The sequence below is a fragment of the Lonchura striata genome, chromosome 12 (genome assembly GCF_050655825.1).
Source record: "Lonchura striata isolate lonStrDom1 chromosome 12, ASM5065582v1, whole genome shotgun sequence".
NCBI lineage: Eukaryota > Metazoa > Chordata > Aves > Passeriformes > Estrildidae > Lonchura > Lonchura striata.
Genome location: NC_140714.1, coordinates 1782745 through 1800664, shown reverse-complemented (window position 1 = coordinate 1800664; position 17920 = coordinate 1782745). Strand labels below are relative to the sequence as shown.

Genomic DNA, 17920 nt, shown 5'->3' with positions numbered 1-17920 from the left:
TCCAATCCATGGTCACCTCTGGAATTGTATAAATACCAAATAAAACACTCTCTTTTTCTCCTTTGAACTCACCAAGCCTTTGTGTACTTACTTCGTGTCCAGGAGCTCCACCTTGTCCCATCTCTGCCTCTCACAAGGGGCAGGGATGCTGCAGGCAGAGCCTGGCGGTTCTGCACCCTGCAGAAAACCCCACACCACCCCGCAGAAAACCCCACACCACCCTCAAAAAACCCCACACCACCCTCAAAAAACCCCACACCACCCCGCAGAAAACCCCACACCACCCCGCAGAAAACCCCACACCACCCTCAAAAAACCCCACACCACCCTGCAGAAAACCCCACACCATCCTGCAGAAAACCCCACACCACCCCGCAGAAAACCCCACAGGGCTGCTGCTGGAGCCCAGAGCCTCAGCTCTGCCTCAGCTGAGTGCAAACCACAATTTATTTGGCCACCAGGGCCAGCCCAGCTGCCAGAATTCTGTGCACAAACCCAGGGCAGCCTGCTCCCCCTGCTCCTTCCAGCCCAGCAAACAGTGCTCCATGTGCTGATCCTCAAGGCTCAAATCCAACTCGGTGCTGCCAAATCCATCTCGGGATTCCCTGCAGGAGCCTGTCTGATCCTGGGATGCTCCAGGGCAGGAGCAGGGACAGATTTCTCCACTCACCCCCTTGCTGCAGGACCACTTCCAGCTGCCACACTGGAATGCCCTAATGCAGAACCTGGAGCTGAATCCCTGGAATTCCATTTAAAGCACCCTCTATTTTTGTACATGGAAATCTTCTGGAATAGCTTCCACATGTTCTCCCACCCCAGAGTTGCCTTCAGCCCAAGAGCACTGAGCTAAGAGCATTAAATTCAGTCCCCACCACAAAACCCAACCTGAATTAAGCTCTGAGTGTCCTTTCAATTGCAAAGCATTGTAAAAACTCACCCTAAGAAGTGCCATATAAACAGAAAATATAGAAATATTAATATAGATATTTTCTATGTATATTTATATATAAATATATATTATATAAATATATAATTATAGACAATAAATAAAATATATAAATATATAAAAATATATTTTAAAATCTATAAAAATATGAATTATAAATAGCTCCAGGAAGCTGCTGCAGGAGCTCTGCAGGACCTCCTGCACAGCTCTGAACAGGCAGCCCTGGATGGGCTCTCCTGGATGTGTCTGGAACATCCCAGCTGAGACCCGAGGAGCTGACACACACACACACAGAGAGAGACTCCAGAAACAGCCAGCATTTCAAATAAATGGAAATAAAACTTCCCCTGCACTAATTAATCCCAGTCTTATAGGAAGGCAACTCCTGTTGTTTCTGAGGGTGTCCCTGCATTCCCCCACACCGGGTGGTGCTTGAGGAGCCACCAGAGCCACCCACCCTGCCTGGGCTCCCTGGGGCTGTTCACACCCAGATTTAGGAGCAGGAGCGACCATTTAATACCTTTTCCAAAGGAACTGGGCCGTGCAGGTGTTTTTTAGGTTATCCCACAGCACGAGCCGAGATTAAAATCTCCCTCTCGATTTCCCGTGTCTGGAGTCTCGCAGCTCTCCAGACACGGCTTCTATTTACAGAAAACTTTCTCCCTGTGGATGGTGTTCTATTCTCAGGTGTCACCTGCTCCTCAGAGCCACCCCCACGTGGAGTGAGCATTGTAAATCAGGTGAACCCAGTGGGAAGAATTGATGATGTCTGACTCCAGTTCAGAAGGCTGAATTATAACTATACTATAATACATGAATATACTATTTAAAGGAGATACTAAAACTATAAACCTACTTTTCTTAATTATCATATTTAACTAACTCCCAGCTCCTGACCCTCTCTGAGAGTCCAGCCCCAGGTGGGTTGGATTGGCCATCAGCTCAAACAATCCTCACCAGAATCCAACCAAGCATCACCCCAGGGAAACAATTCTCCAAACACATTCCACATGGGAAAACAAGGAGCAGAAATAGAAATGGTTTTCTCTTTTTATTTTTTTCTTCTGTGCTGCTCTATGAAAAATCCTGAGAGAGAGGCATGTGCCAGCCACCAGGGAGAGTTTGGGGGATCCCAAGAGCAGGGAAGGAGGAGCTGCAGGGTCAGAAACCAGTGTGGCACCCACTGCTGTCACTGGCACTCCCCCCTCGTGCAGCTTTGGGTCATGGCTGTCAAAACAGGCATTTCTTTATGGGGCTGATACCATAAAATCAGCCAAAATCACTTCTTCCCCTGTAGTAAAAATATTCTCCTATCGAAGTTTTTCCATTTTTCAAACGCTATTTTTGGCGGGTGTTACAAAAGAAGGGAGTGACGTTGTGATACTTTATACAGAGCCATATCTGCCTAAAGGTGAGCAGAGCCATGGAACCTCTCCTCCTGCCCCCTGGCACCCTCCCTGAGGGTTTGGAGAGCCCAGGATGCAGGTTCTGCTCCCACACACAAAGCCCTGCTCAAACACATTTCTCACATTTCTGGGTTCTGAACGTGTTCCTTCAGCTGGAACCTCAGAGCCAAGCACAGGGGTTTTATCTGGGGCTAACAAAAGCCTCGTGGCATTTCCTAGATAGAATGAAGCCCGAGTTTAGCAATTATTCATAGCCTTACACACATTCTTGCAGGCAGTGCAGCTGACTTGGCAGACTGGAGCTAATTGGGTTTACAGGAGAATGAAGCTTTGATTGAAGTGCCTCGCTTAAAAAAAAAAATCCCACATCCCCCCCACCCCTGCTAACATTACTCTGAAGCATGTAAAACAACCACCCCACATCTCAGCAAAGCAGAAATGCAGGGATTTTTATTGCTTTACCAAGCAAAGACCCACAAGTGAATAATCCTGAATGTTTGATGTGCTGCATTCTGATCCATAATTCAGCTGCGTGTGCCTGACGCTCCTGGCTGCTTTTGAAGTTCATGAAACCCCTGCAGTCACCAAGGGGAGGGATCCTGCTCGGGGAGCCAAGGTGGGCACTGAACAAAAGGTGGGAAGAAAAAGGTTCCAAAGCTAATGCACAAAAACCTTGGTGAATGTAAATGAATGTAGCCTCGAGTTTACCGAGTAAATAATTCAAATTCTACCATGGTGACTTATGAAAATAAAAGGACATATTTAATCAGCCCAGCAGGCAGCAGGTGCTTCTACTTTAACATGTTAAAGGCAAAAATCAAAAGGCAGAAGCTTTTTCCTGTTTCATGGTCACAGTTTAAAATAAAAGCTCTTCCCTGTGCTTCAGGGATGTGCTGTGCTCAGCAGTTTTGCTGCTCCAAGGAGGGTCCTTTGAATGCTCCCATCACCAATTTCCACAGAGCCACCTGGAGAACCTTCTGGGCAGATCTGGGCAGAGACACCTTCAACCATCCCAGGGCACCACACCAGCCTGGCCTTGGGCACTGCCAGGGATCCAGGGCAGCCCCAGCTGCTCTGGGCACCTGTGCCAGTGAGGGATTCGTGTCTGGCTCATGTAGGGCTGAACCAAGACCTTAAAATGAGCGAAATTACCTTGTGGGGTTATTGAGTGCAGGGACAAGGGAGGTAGAGGGACATGGCCAAGGTGATTCTCCCTGGAGACCTTCCCCAGGTGGCTCTGTGGAAATTGGTGATGGGAGCATTCAAAGGACCCTCCTTGGAGCAGCAAAACTTACCATATCTTTTATATGGTACATTATGTGTTACATGTTTACAGTTTTTCCCAATGCCTATTACCTATATTAAATGGTGATTTTCTATCTTTTATATGGTACATTACGTGTTACATGGTTACAGTTTTTCCCAATGCCTATTACCTATATTAAATGGTGATTTTCTATCTTTTTTATGGTACATTACGTGTTACATGGTTACAGTTTTTCCTCAATGCCTATTACCTATATTAAATGGTGATTTTCTACTCTAAACCAATCTGTGAGTGCCAACATCACCAAGAACATGGAGGTGAGGAAGGAGAAAGAGGGAGGACAGGGCAGGCCCAAATCCCAAATCCATCTTCAAACCTCTGACCCCCATGTACAAAACCAAAACCCCCCTGTACAGCGCTCAAAAATTCTTCCCTCTACTTTGTGACTACTTCTACTCTAATATCTAAACTTTTGTGACTTCTTGTCCCTCCTGCAAGGTTGGTAAATCGTTCCATGGCTCAAACCCAAAATCACAGCTGTTTGCAGCTGCCTGCCAGGGTCTCAAATGCTTCTGACCTGGGCCCGGAACATCCAAAAATGTCTGAGGGTGTTTTAAGTTCCGACACTCCACCAGCCCGGGGGAAGGCAGGAGCTGTTTCCCCCAGCTGTGAATTCCCACTCCCCAGGGCATTCTGCAGCAGAGGAAATCAGCCCTGCAGCCCCTCACCGCTGTGTCCCACCCCAGTGAGCCCCCTGCCCGACCTGGTGCTGCACTGGGAGGTGGCAGAGGCAGGAGCTCCCTGGGCAGGGGACAGGGCATCCCTCACCTGGGACATCCCCGACTCCAGGGATTCACGGCCACCGCCGTGTGTCACCCACAGCTGCTGCCCTGGCAACTGGGAAGCATTAAAAAGAAATAAACTCGTTTTTATGACACAGCTCATAGAGTGCCTGGCTTCTGCCAGGGGTTTAAATTTGGCCTGTTTGGCTAATTTGATGGGATGCCAGGAGTGAGGGCCTGATTTGAAACCACAAGTCATTTTTCTCCTTGGAAGAGTGGATAACTGAGTCTATTAATCCAACAATACGTTTAAAGCTGAGTTATTGTGACAAGGGACTTCCATTATCCATTTCATCGAGTTGCAAACTGTCAGAATAAATCTCAGGGGGTTCAGGAAAAAAGCTGCCTGCCTTTGTTGGCTGTTTTTATATGCCACAACAGTTTAATTTGGTTCACTTTAACTCATGATACTGTACAACTATACAGGAGAAAGCTCACGGAGAACCTACTACAGAAAATGGCAACCTTATGGTCATCAAGGTTTTTTTTAAAAAAGCAGCCAGGACAGTAAAGTTTGACCACCTTGACATTGACTTCAATGACCTTTTTCCTCATACATTTCAGGTTTTAACTATAAATAGTTCTCCCTTTGGAATGAACATTTGCAAATTAAAAAGTGCTTTCTAAAAGCTCTGGTTTTTATCTTGCAAAACAAATTGACTTAACCAATTAAAACTCATATGACCAGAAATAAATCAACATAAAGCATAAAATGGAAGCAAGAGTATCCAGCTTCAGATGTCCAACTGGAATTCAGAAGGTGGGATTCGATTTTAGGGCTCTACCAGTGACTTAACTGCAAAGGCAATTCCTTCTCCCACCAGTTCTGCAGATGATGGTAATTCTTAATTATTCTTTATTTGCTTGGTTTTGTCATTAAAGCTGTTCTGGAAGAAAATGATTAATTGATGTAACTGGGAACTGGCCATGAAGTTGGGAGGGCAGAAAGGTTGAAGTTGCAAAGGAGGAGAAGAGGAAGGAGGAGAGGAAGGAGAAGAGGAAGGAGAAGGAGAAGGAGAAGGAGAAGGAGAAGGAGAAGGAGAAGGAGAAGGAGAAGAGAAGGAGAAGGAGAAGGAGAAGGAGAAGGAGAAGGAGAAGGAGAAGGAGAAGGAGAAGGAGAAGGAGAAGGAGAAGGAGAAGGAGAAGGAGAAGGAGAAGGAGAAGGAGAAGGAGAAGGAGAAGGAGAAGGAGAAGGAGAAGGAGAAGGAGAAGGAGAAGGAGAAGGAGGAGAGAAGAGAAAGGAGGAGAAGAGAAAGGAGGAGAAGAGAAAGGAGGAGAAGAGAAAGGAGGAGAAGAGGAGGAAGGAGCCAGTACCACTCAGGGCATGAAAAGCAGAGATGGAAAATTCCCAGTGAATTCCAAGCCCCGTGTGCTCACACCCAGCAGTGGAGGAGGAGGTGACACCATGCCAAGAGCTACCTGGGGAGTTTGTTTTCCATCTGTCCCCACAGCTGCAGCCCTGGCCAGTCCCCACGGGCTGGGACCTTTGAGGTTTCTCCTGCAGCACTGACACTTTAACCCCAGTCCAGCACTTGGGGTTGATTATTCACAGTTCTTCCCCTCAAGTTTCATTTCAAAGCCTCTGTGAGCTGCAGGAAGCCCAGAGAGAGGCAGCTACATGCACAGCAACACCCCCCACACTCTAATTACAGCCTTTACAGATAAATATTAGTCTTGAGAAGTGGATTTTAAAGGTTTTTAAGCAGTGCTCAACACTGGCTGTGCTCCCATGCAGAAGTTCAACACCCAAGTGCACTGGAGGGGAAGAACAAGGAAGCCAAACTCAAGAGTTCCTGGAGGGCAGATAAAAGCCTGGCAGCAGAGCCCCAGCTCTGGATCTGCAGTGCAGGTGGCATTAATGGCACTGGGGAGGCTCTGCCAGGGATTTTCTGGGGATTTCCTCTGATTTTCAGCAGCTGCAGCTCCCTGAGCCAGGGACCCCAGCCTGGAAGGACACGCAGACCTGTGGCTTGCAGCCTTGGAAAGGAAAAGGGGTTCTACTCTGGGTTGGGTTGAAATCAGTATTTTTACCAGTCCCAGTGCATAAAATATTTCACTTCATGCGCCCTGGGGCAAGGACAAGGAAAAAAAATCTGTCTTAAAGTCCTTTACATCTTGGATTGATTTCTGTAAAGAGGATTCGCTAAGAAATAAACATTGTGACTTCAACTGCTTTTAATTCCACCCTCTCAGCACTATTGCTGTGAAACAATGAAAACTCTAATTCCTGCTCTTCCCCAAAGTCGTCATTTGGTCTCAGGAGGTGGTCGGCAGCTCAGAACAAAATGTCAGTGTCACAACTTCACAGCTCCAGCCCGCTTTTGATCAGATCTGGGGAGTGAGAAGAGATGCAATATGCTCCTTCCTTTACTGTCACACCAGAGTATTCATTAGCTTTAATTATTTTTTAGGTTCTAGGGGGACCCATTAAAAAAATTAATCACAAATGGAAGAAGCAACAGCCGTATGTGGCCATAAAAAGACAATAAAGCATTTTAGGATCCACATTTGTTATGATTTACACTCCAAACAGGACCAGAGGTAGCATATGGTGATTGCCATAAAGGAGCATTTATTATAAAAACACAGAGATTTATCTCCCAGCTTGGTTGGATACACGAAGTTACATTAACAGATATTCAAACTGTTGTAATACCAGAACTGGGGGGAAGGTTGTACCACGCCAAACCTCAGCTTGTTTTTCCTACAAATGCATCCTTTAGCAGACTGTTTTCCACTGCTCCAGCTGAGCTGCTCGCAGCCCTGGATGCAGGAGGGGCTGGGACACAGGTCAGCTCCTGCTCGGGGGCACCCACGGTGTCACCACTGTGTCACAGCCCATCTGTGGCTACCAGAAGGGGCCACCTCTGACTCCAGCACTGGGCTCCACGTCCCCAAAAAATGCCCTCCCATCAGCTCAAGGTTTGCTTTAATTTCAGCATCTCATGCCTAGTCAAATATCTAATTAATAACTACAAACAGAGTGTTGTTTTTACTCTAAATAAGAGAAATAATACATTACATTATCCTCTCTGTTTGTTATTGCTGGCTGAATGCTGGGAGGAACATCAGAAAAAAGCAGGAATTTACAGCAGAGACACACCTCCAAGAAGAGGACACAACTATGGGGTGTTCCTATTTAAATCTGGATTAAAATAATGAAATTTTAACACCTTGAGGAACAGGACACACCCATTGGGGGAGAGGTGACACAGGGCTGGCTGGATGCCATGCACAACATCAGTCCCTGCTGCATTTCCATCCTGACACCCACCAGGGAAGAGGCTCTGGGGGCACGGCCAAGTTCTGCTCCCAGGGGCTCTGAGGGGAATTTTGAACTCAGCACTAAAGGACTCAATATGGAACTGCCTCAATAAATAACCAGAAATAAAGGAGTTCTGGATGGCAGTGACCTCTCCTCTTTTATTTACTGTCCAATTCAATATTTTTAATTCTCCCAATCCAATCCAGAGCAACCTACACCAATATCCCTAAATGTCAGCACAGGCACAATCCCTGCTGGCAGGAGGATGCTGCTGGGGTAGGGCTGGTTCTGAGAGCAGGGACAGGGAATGTCTCACCCCTGCCTGTGGTTCAGCATTAAACCATCACACTTTCCTGCTCTGAGAAGTTCCAGTGCTGCCCCTGCTGCTCCTCCTGGCTCTGCAGCCTCCTCCTTTGCCTCTCCAGTCTGATCGTGTTTGAAGTCTGGGAGGCAAAAAGGTCAAAGCTGTGAAATAACTGTGGTCTCCACCTCCTTCCCTTCCCTGCAGCTCAAGGGAAATGCAAGGAGCTTCCAGTTCCTCTAAAGGATGGGTAATTGTTCTGCTCACCCTTTCCAGAGGGGCAGGAGCCACAATCCCATCTCCACAGCCTCCCCTTTCCTCGTCCTGCACTGAACTTATTCGTGCTCAGCTCTGCTGACACTCAGCTGCAGACAGAGATAAAAACCCATCACTCATCGGGTCCAACCATCAGCCCAGCTCAGCACCAAACAACGTCCTCAGGTCCCACCTTCAGGTTGTTGAAAACACTTCCAAGGAAGGTGACTCCACATCTGCCCTGTTCCAATGCCTGACAACCCTTTCCACGAGGAAATTTCCCCTCATACCCAATCTGAACCTCCCCTAAAAAAGAGGGGAGCTAAAAAAACATCACTTTTAGCCTTTCCTCCAAAAAAAAACCAAAAAAACCTTCACAGACAGACAAACCAACAAAACCTTCCTTAAAAATGGTGCAAATTAACATCAGGAAGAGCTGAGGATGACCAGCACTTCCTTCAGAGCACACCGAGCTGCTCCTGTGAGTGCTGTGATGCTCCTGCCTGCTGCCAGCTCGGATCCAGCACTGGAACACCCAGAGCAGAGCCCAGGCTGACAGGAATCCCTGTCTCCAGTGGAATTCCAGTGGCTGGGGAGAGTCGGGAGTGACAGGATTGGGGTATTTATTTCAATTAAGTAGTATAAAGCATCGGATCTAAACAGAGCTGAAGGCAAGGGATTTGGTTATTCAGAATTATCCTGCCTTGGAATTACACTGGCTCTATAGTTCTATATTGTACTCAGACATTATATGGAATTAGTCACAACAGGGAGAAAGAATCAATCAGTCCTGGCTAAGGAATTGAGATAATAATGACTCATTTGACGAGATTGCTCTGGAAAATTAATAATGACGGCGGTAATTACTAACCTGGGATGGCTGCAGTGCTCATTATTCTCCTTTTGCTCCATTGAATGTTAAGTATTATGAAGACATTTGCTGGGGAGTTCTGTCTGCAGCTTTTCACCACGGCAAGGGCTCAGAAGTCCGAGGTGCTCCACTCCCTGGGACCCCAAACCCACGGCAATGTTTGATCTGTGGCACAGAAATATTGGTCATTAAGGGTTAATGTCTGACCTGGGGCACTGTCAGGGTCCAGCACATCCCTGTGGCTGCCCTTGGCTGGCTCCAGACCCTGGCACAAAATCACAAACACCTGTGGCTTTGATTTTAGCCCGTGGAAAAAGCTGCCAACTTTGTGTGAGGAATTACAAGCCACAAGGGTTTGAGTAGTGTGATATTTGAACTAACACAGGGTGGAAAAGTAGAAATTTGGGATTTTTAGAATATAATTCAGGAAGTCAAGATGGAAGGATTTGGGCATGTCCTGGCCTTCTTCTTGCCCTCCATGTGTTGGTGTGATGGTGACACTTTTCTATTGGTTCAAGGTAGAGATTCACAGTCTAACATGGGTGATAGGAATTGGTAAAGAAATTGTAAACACAGACACATAGTTTTGAGTTCATAATGTGGGAGCTACCCAAGGCTTGAGGGCAGACTGCCATGGCCTCCTTTCTCAGCAGGTCAGAGAAAGAATCTTCTAGATAAGAAAGAATAAACAACTTTCAAAGCTCCATCGGACACATTCCAGGTTCCTTCTATGCCTGGATGGGCTAAGGGAATGAGGACTCTCACAACCTCAAAGCCTTTTTACCTTCTCTTGGAGTCACCCTGACCTTCAGAACCCCGAGAGAAATCGGCAGGGCACCTCTGCAGCCTTTGCTCACCTGCACCCAGGAGCTGCCCTGGATCCCAAAGCTTTCTCCTTTGGGAAGTGCTGACACATCGCAAAGACCTCCCAGTTTCATGAACTGCTTTATTGCCCCAGTGCCAAAGCTCCACCCTGCTGCTGAAAGCAGCTGAAATTGGCCCCTTCTGCAGCCATCAAACCCTCCTCCATCAGGGACACACCTCAGGGCAGCATCTCCTCCCCAGGACACATCTCCAGCTCATCCAGGGCACCTCGAGGGTAGGAAATGGTCTTTGAGACAGCCACGGAGAGAGATTGGCTCTAAATAGCCAGGAGTGAGTAAAAAGGAGCAGCTGTGCTCTCAACCAGCTGCTGCCCACCCCCAGAGGGCCTGCAGGACTCATTTGTGTTTGAAGAGGCTCTACACAGGGTTCCCCTTCTGTTGAGCAGCAAGGCAAGGTCCTGGAACAGGCAGGAGAAGGAAAAAGAAGTTCTTATTAATGTTAAAGGGAAATAAATTTATAGTTTTCTGAACAAGGCTGAGGTTTCTCATCCCCTGGACTGAGGAGTTTTGAACCCTTCTTCAGCTTTACCAATTATTCCCATTTCTCTGCCAAATTCTTTTTCTCCAAACTGCTTTTGGCCTGGCCCATCACTGCACCTGAAACAGCCTGGATGACAAAAATCCAACCCCACAATGATGTGAGCAATACAATTCCACTTTAAATCCCAGTTTTGATTTTGAAGCTCTTTTTCCCCATTGCCAGAACAGGTTGTGTTTCCTGGATTATACAGGAATCCATCCCCCAGAGGAAGTGGGATTTGGACTGTGGCCCCCAGGGTGGGTGCCTCACAATCCAGTGGTTTTATTAATTTATTTAATTAATGCAGGAGTGAAGCCATACACACACAGACTACATTTACTGTCCACTGCCTGAATATTTTAATATAACCACAACTAGAGCTCACCTTTAGCATTTCTCAGAAGATTTCACAGTATTTAAGATATAAGGTCAATGAAATTAAATGAGATGCATCAACTCAACAGAAACTCAAGAATTACAAAGATTTTAACACCTTTAACCCAGCAGCACAACGTGAACAGAGACCTGTTCCCAGAGCTCTGATTCCAGCCCCACAGGAAACCACTGCATTCCCTGAAGGATTCAGAGTTTTCCCAAAGAATTTGGGACACCACCCTGCTGCATGTTGAGCTGTTTTGAGCTTCGGGATGGAGCTTCCTCTTACCAAACACCACTCACCATCAGTGCTCCCAGCAGGAGGGGATTTATTGTGCTGAATGCTGAAAAGAACCCAAGGAGGTGGGAAATCCATCTGTGTGAGGCCAGGTGTGGGAATCCAGAGCATCCCTCTGGCTGCCCTGGCAGGTCTGGGACCCTGGCAGGGGTCAGGAACCCCCCTGGACAGAGCCCCCAGAGACACTGGCTGTGATCTCTGGCCATGGAAAAGAGTTTTCAATCTCACAGGATCAATTACCAGCACTGAGCGTTTGATATCAGTAATAATTAAGTGTGGCATGAGTGCAAAACTAAAATTTTAGGATTCTAGATGAGGGGTCCAAAGGGGACAAGCTGGAGGAAATTTGGTGTGCCTTGTCCTTTTTCTCCTTCTTCATGCCCTCCATGTCTCACTGTGGTGTTGTCATTTTTCTGTGGGTTCAGGCTGGGGACACACTGTCCAACGTAGGTGACAGATATTGGCACGTTCTTGTAAATGCAGCCCAGGGAGTTTCTGGTATTTAATGTTTGTCACATCCCACTGAGGGCAGAGCCCCACACGCTGCCCTGCAGGACAGAGCTGGGCAGGGCAGCAGAACATGGGAGAGATCAACAGAATAAACAACCTGGAAACCAGCACAGACCAATGATGGCTTCTGCTTTGGCAGGGGGCTGACAGACAGAGACTTTTACAATCTCAGAATCATCTAAATACCACAGATTCTGACAGGCAGGGATGCAGAGCTGCTCTGCAGCACAGGTGCCTCTCCCAGCAACACACTAAATCTCAGCTGTGCTCAGCCAGGACTAAAACAGTCACTGACAGAGTCCCCTCCACCTGGGGATGTCACCTGTGAGCACATTGCAGCAGCAAGCCCAAATTTAATGCCCTTGCCATCCTGCCTGGCTCCAGCACTCCAAATGATCCATGTCTGCTCCTGCATTGCCTTCTCAGAGTAAACAGAGGCACCAAATTTCTGTTCACAAGTGCAGGCAGGCTTCGAGAGTTAATTATTTTAATCACCCATTGAACAGACTCCGAATGTTAATCTATTATAAAGTGGCCTGTTAATTGGTGTTAAACTGCCATTAACCTGCCATTTCCCGTGTTTTCAGGCCGACCTGGAGCACAGCACCGTGGAAAACACAATCCCTTTCTCATTCCTGGCAATCACCAAGTGCCAATTTGCAGCAGAATTAGAAAAAAAAAAATTAAAAATTCTACATACCTGGAATTGGAATTATTGCAACAATGGGAAACATCATTCTGCTGCTTTGGATTCCAGTCTTTGATAGTGTAGGAGTCCAGTTGTCCACGGTTTTCCATGGAATGCCTTGTGCCATGTTCCCTCTGCAGTGCCTGGGGTCTCTGCAGGAATTGGGCTCTGCCAGGCTGGACTGGCACCACCAGTGATGCCCTGTGCAGGCTGGCCTGGAGCAGAGGCTGGGCAGAGTCACAGAATAAAGCAGGGATTTATTCAAGGATCTCCTCATGGATCCACCTTGGGCAGCACCAGAGCCCAGCCAGGGCTGCACCCAAATGAACCAAAATGGTCCCAAAATGAACCCAAATGACCCAAAATGGTCCCAAAATGCACGAGCGCTCCCGGGGGCTCTCCCTGGGATCAGTTCTGCTCCATTGGCACCTTGGAGTTCATTGTCCCATTCCAGCTCCAGCCCATCAGTCCCATCCTGCTTGTTTTTCTCTCTCCAGCCCACGGTGTTTGTGCTCCTGGGCTGAGGTTTGGATCATTTGTCCTTGGTGCCCAGCTGGAGCAGGAATTGTTTTGTCTCCCTGCTCTGTGCACAGAGCTCAGCATACCCTGATATAAATCCCAGACCCACACACTAAAGCAGCACAGAACCTGAAAAATATAAAATATAAAACCTGAGGCATCACCATCAGGGCACTGACTCTGTTCCTGAGCTGCAAAGCTGCAGGTGGAGCAGATTCCCTCTGGATCCAAGGCCTGCTCCACCATGGAGTGTCCCCCAAGCTCAGCCGTGGTGCCAGGGGGCTCCAGACCTGCTCCTGCAGAGTCTCAACATCCAAACCCAGCAGGGCCAGCAAACATCCCCAACCTGAACCACTTCAGAGTCATCCAGAGCTGCCCCTGAGGAGATCCTGGAAAACCAGGGCAGGTATCAGTCTGCCTTCTCCACTCCTGCCTTCCAGCTCACCTGTGCCTGTCTGGGCTTTAATTTGCAGCAGTGGAGACAAAAGGTTGGCTCAGGTACTTCTCAGAGGTCAGTTATAAAATCCAGGTGCCCACCAGGGCAGTGAACTTCCACTTAAATCTGCTGCAAGCGGGAGAGCTGGAATTTCCATTTCAGACACCCATCAGGGGAGGCAGCTCTGCTGACTGGCCTCTTCCCAAAAACTGTCACTGAAGTGGCTTGACCTGCCAGAGCCTTTGTGAGGTTATCTCACCCGGCTGACAGTTATCTAGACGAAGAGTTCTCTCTTTTCATTTTATATAACCAACTATAAAAGTTATGGGGAACTTCAAGTGACCTTTAGAAAGTCCCAAAATTATTCATTTCCTGAGAAATTCACCATTACTCAGCAGCACACTGCCTCCCTCTCCGTGTGAGATCCCACTGCACCCACTTCAGCAGCCCTCACCAGAGGATACAGGACAGAATTTCCCAATTTAAAAGATGTGCAAGAGTTTACAAAGAGTTTGAAGAGAATGAAGACTTTGGAGAGGGCAGCAGTGAATTTTTAATGTGCTAATCCAAACCTCTTGGTGTTCAGTCACCTTTAAAATCAGGTCTAGGATACTGGAGAAGGGGGAAAAAAAAGGGTCAATTAACCAGAAATCCCATGGAAACAGATTTATCCTGCCCTGAGACTCTTTCCCTGATGTTTTAGTGGTAACTAGGAAAACAAAGCCTTCCTCATTTGGGATTACCTCCAGTTGGACTCCTTGCCAGAGCAGGGCTGTTGTTGCAGCTCATTTATGTCATTTTTCACTTTCCTTCCAGAATCCTTCCATCACCTGCCTTGGCATGTTGAATTCCTAACCAGATTGTACTGGAAAGCACAAAAAGCAAAGAAATAAAACCTGCAGTGCCATCAATAATAAAAACAGGGAGCTTCTAGAGGTGAGAATCCATCTCATTCAATGTCTTCTGCTGTTGATGGTTATTATTCCTCCATTCAGGCTTTTCCAAGACATCCATTTATCACTTCTTTCCTGGCACTGGCTGCTTGCCTAAGTCCACCTGCACGAGCCTCCTGTCTCCTCTTCCTCAAAAAAATGTGCAGATCTTCTTTTTGATACCATTTACTGCCACTCAGATGCTCACCCACAGGAAATTCTCATTTATTTGACTCCACAGAGTCCCTGTTACATTGACAAACTGATCCCTGTGGCAAGAATCCCTTCCTTTTCATTTGGAGCAGATGAGCTGAGGCCAACAACACCTCTGGGCAGAAAACATAACCCCAAAAGTGTCGGAACCCAGAATGTCCCTCAGACATTTTTGGATGTTCTGAATCCAGGTCAGAAGCATTTGAGACCCTGGCAGGCAGCTGCAAACAGCTGTGATTTTGGGTTTGAGCCATGGAATGATTTACCAACCTTGCAGGAAGAACAAGAAGTCACAAAAGTTTAGATATTAGAGTAGAAGTAGTCACAAAGTAGAGGGAAGAATTTCTGAGTGCTGTACAGGGGGTTTTGGTTTTGTACATGGGGGTCAGAGGTTTGAAGATGGATTTGGGATTTGGGCCTGCCCTGTCCTCCCTCTTTCTCCTTCCTCACCTCCATGTTCTTGGTGATGTTGGCACTCACAGATTGGTTTAGAGTAGAAAATCACCATTTAATATAGGTAATAGGCATTGGGAAAAAACTGTGAACATGTAACACGTAATGTACCATATAAAAGATAGAAAAGCACCATTTAATATAGGTAATAGGCATTGGGAAAAACTGTAAACATGTAACATGCAATGTACAATATAAAAGATAGAAAATCACCATTTAATATAGGTAATAGGCATTGGGATAAACTGTAAACATGTAACACGTAATGTCCCATATAAAAGACAGCAGCAGCCCTGGGTGGGAGAGAAGAAGCAGTCGGGGTCAGAGAGGATGTCAGGGTGTGTGTGTGCCTCTGCCTGAGCTCTGAGCAAACCACAGCAGCCCAAGGACAAAATCTTTTAGATAACTTGCAATAAACTGCCTTGAGACCAACACCAGAGACTGCTGAGCCTTTCTTTGGAAGCTCGGGCTGGAGGAGAGACTTTTCCAGCACACGGAGACACCCTGACCCAGGGTGAGCTCTGGCACAGAAGTGCCCAGCAGCAGTGTCAGCACTTGCACCTGAGCTGGGAGTGAAGTTAATTCTCAGTTCTCTGGGTGTCAGCTCCCATCCTGGCAATGATGCTCCTAGAACCCACGTACCTGTGTGTGCCTCACACCTCCCAGCTGACACTGTGCTGACCAAGGATTTTGGCAGCAGATCAGAGAGCTGTCGCTCCCCAGCTCTCTCAGCCGGCCCTATCTCACACAGAATTTATTGTTGCTGGGATACTGTCAGCCCTGGACGTTTTGCTTTGCTTATCTTTTACTCTTCAGTGTTACATATTCCCAATCTCTTCTCAAACTCCCTCATTGCTATTCCATCCACTCCTCACACCTGCACAGTCCCTCCAGTTTCCCTCGTGTGCTCTCGCTGCCTTATTTTCTGCCAGTGACTTCAAATTCTGCTTGAGTGCACGTTCCTCTTACAGCAAGAAAGGAAAGGAAGCCTATCCAGATAGGAAGCTACCTCTTCTGCTCAGGAAAATGAACTCTGCAGGCTTTGCATGGCAGGAATTACCTGGTTGGGCTCAGGGAGGATGGACAAGTATGATCATAAAAATCCCCAAAAGGTTTGGACTGGAAAAGAAAAATCTCATTTTGTTAAAGCTCATTTTGTTCCACCCCACAGCAGGGACACCTTGCATTATCCCAGGGTGCTCCAAGTCCTGTCCAACCTGGCCTTGGACTCTGCCAGTCTGGCACCCAGGGCCTGGGTACGCTCACAGGGAACAATTCTGTTGTTATAGGATACGTGAAAGCACAACGTGAGCTGTTGCTATTGTAAGGTGAAAGAGAGAGTTTATTTTTTGATTTTAGTATTTATATTTTTTTAAAGGTGATAGTGGATTGGAGCTTGAATGTGTCACCTCTCCAAAGACATTGGATAAACTATTAGTATATTAAGTTTTTTACTTCTATAAAAAAATGTAAAACAATAAGTTGTTTACAAAAAATTATATACAAATTCTCTAACAAAATGTAAACTTAAAACATTTTTAATTTTTTTAAAAATCAAAACAACACAATTCCTTCCCAATATTCCATCAAATGGCACTATAAAGCCTTTCCCCTTGTCCACTATGATGTCAAGGACAGCTGTCAAAATCCAAAATGCCCACTGGAGCTTCCTCTACACTTAATCCCACTTGCTTTTATTTCACCATGGTCCAAAATGGATGTCGAGACTGAGCAAAGGATTTACTCATCACACTTGTTCAAGAGATTCGCTCCTCAGAGCACCTTCTTTTCTAGAGAAGTAAAGAAAAACCTCATTGCATCCATCTGGAATATTTCCTTAATTACTTTAGGGTTGAAATCCAAATGCAAAGATTTCCATAATATCCTTCAGAAATTGGTTGAGTACAATGAAAGGAATTAAAAACTGTTCTTCATATCTTGGGCCTCAATGCCTCATTGCTAATGACTTTCCCTAAGCTGACAGTGATATTTCCAGGAAGAAGGGAGGCTGGAGAATGCCATGAAATGGCATTTCAGCGTTGTTTCTATGCTGTAATCCACCCAGGATGTACGGCCCCAGCAGGAGTGCAGGAAGCAGAGGGATCTCTCAGCTGGGTTTTCAGGGCTGTGTGTCCTGCTCAGGATGATTGTCCTTCCCTGCTTGCTAACAGCCCCTCAGGCACTCCCAAACTCACTCTCTGCTGCTTTGCTGCTCCCATTTGCCCTGGCAAAGGGCTGGGTGCTAATTTAAACCCGAGCTTGGCTTTTCCAGGGCTGTGTGGGCCGGGAGCCGTCTGCTCGCAGAGGCACGCGAGGCTGCAGCAACATTTTCTGCTTTTTAAATAAACCCCCAAAGGCCCACTGGCCCCTTCCATCCATGTCAATACTGCAGAGAGGACTCCAAATAATGATTGTGCCTCAGCTCCTGCTGAGGGTGATGGCAAAATTCCTGAAGCCACGTTGGTTTGTGACGTACTTCCCAAACCACATCTCAGAGCAGCATCATTGCCTGAAGGCATCTGGAGCAGCCCCATCTGTGCCCCAGCTGTGGCACTTGCCAGATAATTAATGATTTCTGGCTGTAGTTAATTATTTCAGGCCCTGCTTTGCTTTATTACAGGGGTGCCATGACTTTTCTGTCACATATGAAATGTGATGTCTGAAATGATGCACTTTGTGTGCCCTAAGGATCTGCAAGAGCCATGGCAGGGGGCTGGAATGAGATGATCTGTATGAGATGAGATGATCTGTAAGGTCCCTTCCAACCCAAACCAGTCCATGATTTTAATCCATTCCTCTCTAACCTGGCTGTTCCTGCTGTTTAATACTCCACACCAGGATCAGACTGGGCAAGTGAGTTCCTTCAGAGAGTCAGGGAATATCCTGAGCTGGAAGGGCCCCACAAGGATCAGGGTCCAGCTCCTGCACAGACACCCCAA

The 17920-nt window shown here is 46.9% G+C and overlaps 1 long non-coding RNA gene across 1 annotated transcript in view; it reads right to left on the bottom strand.

The window, feature by feature from the left end:
- Positions 1–1562: 1562 nt before the first annotated feature.
- LOC144247000 (uncharacterized) overlaps positions 1563–17920 on the bottom strand; it is a 117447-nt gene continuing 101089 nt past the window's right edge. The window contains exons 10-15 of the long non-coding RNA XR_013340719.2: positions 14127–14248; positions 12441–12655; positions 10195–10435; positions 9154–9318; positions 8295–8392; positions 1563–6792 (exon numbers count right to left, since the gene is read on the bottom strand). This is a non-coding gene — a long non-coding RNA (uncharacterized LOC144247000). The remainder of the gene's footprint in view (positions 6793–8294; positions 8393–9153; positions 9319–10194; positions 10436–12440; positions 12656–14126; positions 14249–17920) is intronic.